The 4,746-nt window shown below is 35.7% G+C and overlaps 1 pseudogene; it reads right to left on the bottom strand.

Annotated features, from left to right (window-relative positions):
• Window positions 1-3,891: 3,891 nt before the first annotated feature.
• LOC140511401 (proteasome subunit alpha type-3 pseudogene) lies at window positions 3,892-4,494 on the bottom strand (annotated as a pseudogene).
• Window positions 4,495-4,746: the final 252 nt, after the last annotated feature.

The following is a 4,746-nucleotide window of genomic DNA, read 5'->3' as shown; positions in this document are numbered from 1 at the left end:
GGCTGTGTGCTATTATAATGTTTTTTTATCTGTTGATGTGTCTTCCACTTCTAATATACACTGAGGGCCTTGTTGGTGGGGAAGGTGACTTACTGAACTTCACAGCCCTCAGCGCACAGGATATTGTTTTGTATGTCACAAAGTATTTAGGGTAATTTTAAATTAAATTAAATCATAAATGAATCAATTGCTAATACGTTACTGAATTCTTGCTGTGTTTTCACAAATATGAGTGGTGAAATAGAAGTTAAACCTAGTACTTATCCTGGAAGAACTTGTATTGACAGGATGTATGGACAAGAGAAAATTGAATAGATATGAATAAGTAGTAAACTGTAGAATTTCTGCTCAGAAAAGGGAAGATCATTCTGAATAGGATCCATACACTGAGGGTGATGTGAGAACTATAGGAAAAGGCAACTTCATCTTGTTTCCACTCTTATCGAAGTTTAGCTATAAGGAGAGAGATATAAAGACAGAGAGAGATAGAAATAAAAAGAGAAACTGAGAGGAAGTAAGAGAAGATGGGGGAGTTCAGGAGTAGAGAAGGGAATGCAAGACAAGAGAGGGGAAGGGATGATAGAGAAGGGAAGGAAAGGAAAAGGAATCACAGAGAAGGGAAGAGAACAGGTGACAAGAAAAGGAGTTCAGAGGAGAGGAGGAGAAGAGGAGGAGGGAGAGAGACAGAAACAAGGAGAGATAAAGACAATCAGACAGAAACAGAGACAGAGAAGGAACATACTGGTAATATGTGTACACTTCATTGCATGCCAAGCAGTATTGGAGCAAATGTGGTTGTCAAGGAGAATCTCCTTGGAAGTGATTGTGGGAGTAAGGAGGACACTGAGGGTGTTGTTGTTGTGGTAGAGCCTGGAGTTGGGGGGCAGGACCTGAGAGAGAGAGCAAGAGAGAGAGAGAGACAGAGAGAGAGAGAGAAAGAGCGCACAGTAGTGTACAGTAAATGTTTATGTAGAAGGCAGATTCCTTTCAGAATTCATTATGTAAAGTTGAATTTGCATGATGTGAATTTACATAAAGAACTGTCTATACTCCATGTCAGGCTACCTTGTTTCAGTCAAACTTGCCTAATAGCTGTTACATATCTATCTCTTATGCCTTTTATCTCTTAGAATCTGAGCTGCCTATAAAATACTGATCAAGTGGTAATGCTATCTGAGTCATTCCCTGATTCTCCAGTTGTTAGTTCTCTCTCCCTCATGAAATGAGCTTTTATGTATTTACGTATTTACAGCATCCCTCACATAGAATACAGACTCCTTAAGGGAAGGAATGTTTTAGTTTAGTTTTTTTTTTTTTCTTCCTGGTTGGTAAGGAAGAAGGCTTTTTATGCTCAGGGTCTCATAAATTACCTAGCACAGTTAAGTATTTTGTTGAAGTTTGTCAATCTAAATGGAACCAAATTGAAGAGTAGATCTATTTGGATTGCACTTGGAAAACTGCAGAGCATGATCTGAGACCTCATACTTTTCCTAATAAGAAAATGTCCATCTTTTTAGTTTTGACATTCTATAAGTGATGCTATACTGCAATGACTTATCAAACACCATGAGATTCTCAACACATCATATTCAATAAAGCAACAGGAATACACATGGATGAAAGTTCAGAAGGTAAACTATAATATATTGCTAATGATAATTTTCAGATAAGTTCAATAAAAGGCATTATAATATCATCAAGGACCTGTGTGATTGGAAATTAAGTAAACCAGATGTATTGGAGGAGGGAGGGATACCAGATGAACATCTCAAATGTTGAAGAGGATCTATGAACAGAATAAACAGAAAAAAAGGAACAGAAAAAAAGGCCATTAGGCCATTAGGTATTCCCTTGAAAAAGAATTTATGGAAGAATATGGATTAGACACTCACTGAGCTCTATTGTTATGTACACTGATAGGAAAGGAAAATCAGTGAAAGAATGGACCATTGATAAATCTAAGTAAAACATATGGGATTTGTGTCTATTCTTTATGAACAAAGTAAATTTTATACGGACAATACTGTCAAAAATATAGAAGAGCCAAGTAAAAATGATAATTTTGGAGGAGAATCATAGGAAATATGGAACTGTCAGGAATATATGGAATATTTTAAATTTTAAGTATTTTTTTAAAAAAATATTTAGATATTTAATGTATTTTTAATTTTCAACATTCACTTCATTAAGTTTTAAATTTTCTCCCCCTTCTTTCCCTCTTTCCCCAAGACAGCATGCAGTCTAATATGGAATCTACACATACATTCCTATTAAAGATATTTTCACATTTGTCATGTTGTATAAAAGAACTATAATGAATGGGAGAAACCATAAGCAAGAAAACAAAACAAAAGAGAAAAAAGTCTGCTTCACTCTGCAATCCAATTCCACAGTTCTTTATCTGGATGTGGATGGCATTTTCCATCATGGGTCCTTTGGAAAAATTTTAGGTCCTTGCATTGCTGAGAATGGTGAAGTCTATCAAAGTCAGTCCTCACACACTGCGGCTGTTACTGTGTACAGTGTTCTCCTGATTCTGCTCACCTCACTCAGCATGAGTTCATATAAGTCTTTCCAGTGTACCTGCTCATCATTTCTTATAGTACAATAGTATTCCATTACATTAATATACCACAATTTGTTCAGCCATTCCACAGTTGATGGGCATCCCCTCAATTTGCACTTCTTGGCCACCAAAAAAAGAGCTGCTATAAATATTTTTGTACATGTGGGGTCCTTTCCAATTTTTATGATTTCTTTGGCATACAACCTTAGAAGTGATATTGCTGGGTCAAAGAGTATCCACATTTTTATAGCCCCTGGGGCATAGTTCCAAATTGCTCTCTAGAATTGTCGGATCAACTCACAGCTTCACTAACAATTAATCGGTGTTCCAACTTTCCCACATCTTCTCCACAGTTATCATTTTCCTGTTTTGACATGTTAGCCAGTCTCATAGGTGTGATGTAGCTTCTCAGAGTTGTTTGGTTAGCATCTCTCTAATAAATGGTGATTTAGAGTATTTTTTCATATGGCTATAGAAAACTTTAATTTCTTTCTCTGAAACCTGACTGTTCATGTCCTTTAGAACATTTATCATTTGGGGAATGGCTTGTATTCTTGTAAATTTAGTTCAGTTCTCTATATATTTTAGAAATGAGGTCTATATCACAGACACTAGCTATAGAAATTCTTTTCCAGTTTTCTGCTTCCCTCTTAATTTTGGTTGCAATGGCTTTGTTTGTGCAAAAGCTTTTCAATTTGATGCAATCAGAATTATCCATTTTGCATTTCTTGATGTTCTCTGTCTCTTGTTTCATCATAAATTCCTGCATTCTCCATAAATCTCACAGATAAATTATTCCTTGCTCCCCTAATTTTTTTATAGTGTCAGCCTTTATACCCAGGTTGTGAACCCATTTGGACTTTATTCTGTTGTACAGTGTTAGAAATTGGTCTGTGCTCAGTTTTTGCCAAACCATTTTCTAGTTTTCCCAGCAATTTTTGTCAAATAGTGAGTTTTTATACCAGAAACTGAGGTCCTTGAATTTATCAAACAGTAAACTGCTTTAATCCTTGACTACTGTATCTTGTGTACCTAACCTATTCCTCTGATCTGCCCCTCTTAGCCAGCACCAAGTGGTTTTAATGATAGCTGCTTTATAATACAATATAAGATCTGGTCTGGCTAGGCCATCTTCTTTAGCATTTCTTTTCATTCATTCCCTTGATATTCTGGATTTTTGTTCTTCCAGATGAATTTTTTTTTTTTGTGGATGCGAGATAAATATTTAATAAATTGGTCATTTGTCGCAGTAATCCACAGTACACTACTTCTACATAGTTTACATGTAAAACATTTCTTTAAAAAAAGTCTTACAGTACTCATTGTTACATGTTATCATCATCTGATTCATCATCTTCTTTCAAAGATTCCTTGGCATTTTTCTCTGCTTCTTTTCTTATATCTTTCGGAACAATTTCATGCCTTCCTGTGGTTACTTTTCCAACCCAACTGAGCTCCAGTTCAAAAGCTTTGTCCTTAACTTCATCATGTACTGCATAGATTATTTTTACAACTTCTTTAACAACATCCCGACAAGTCATTTCTTTCATCTGGAGTTTATCTCTGTTTTTGCTGCTTGCCTGACTTTACCAATGGCACATTCCCAATAACCATAAGAAACACCTGATGGGTCAATCATATAGAGTTGTGCTCCATCATTTGCACCATAAGACCCCAACATGAAATTGCAACCAAAAGATCTGACAGCATTGTAGAGTGTGTAAGCATGTACATACAAGGCTACTCTGTCTGCAAGGTGCTTTAGTGGAATATTATAGCCATAATTAGATCTGAAGTTGGAGGCTTCTTCTCTAGCTATGTCCTCTAAAGAACGAGCATCTGCTAGCAAACCTGCTACTCCCATTCCAACATGTTGATCAACATTAAAGAGGAGTTTGTTAGAACCTTCTTCGCAAAGTTTAGAAAGGACTAATTTATTTGTATGGAAAGTATTTTGTAATTTTGTTCATGTAGTCCCTGAGTTTGTTTGGCAGGTAGACTACTAAATATTCTATAATGTCTACAGTAACTTTGAATGGAATTTTTCTATCTCTTGCTTTTAGGCTTTGTAAATAATGTATAAAAATGCTGATGATTTTTGTGGGTTTATTTTATATCCTGCACCTTTGCTAAAGTTGTTTATTATTTCAAATAGTTCTGTACTTGATTCTCTAGGATTC

Source organism: Notamacropus eugenii, chromosome 6, assembly GCF_028372415.1.
Source record: "Notamacropus eugenii isolate mMacEug1 chromosome 6, mMacEug1.pri_v2, whole genome shotgun sequence".
In the NCBI taxonomy this organism is placed as follows: Eukaryota; Metazoa; Chordata; class Mammalia; order Diprotodontia; family Macropodidae; genus Notamacropus; species Notamacropus eugenii.
The sequence above is the reverse complement of the archived record's forward strand: the minus strand, read 5'-3'. Positions and strand labels throughout refer to the sequence as shown.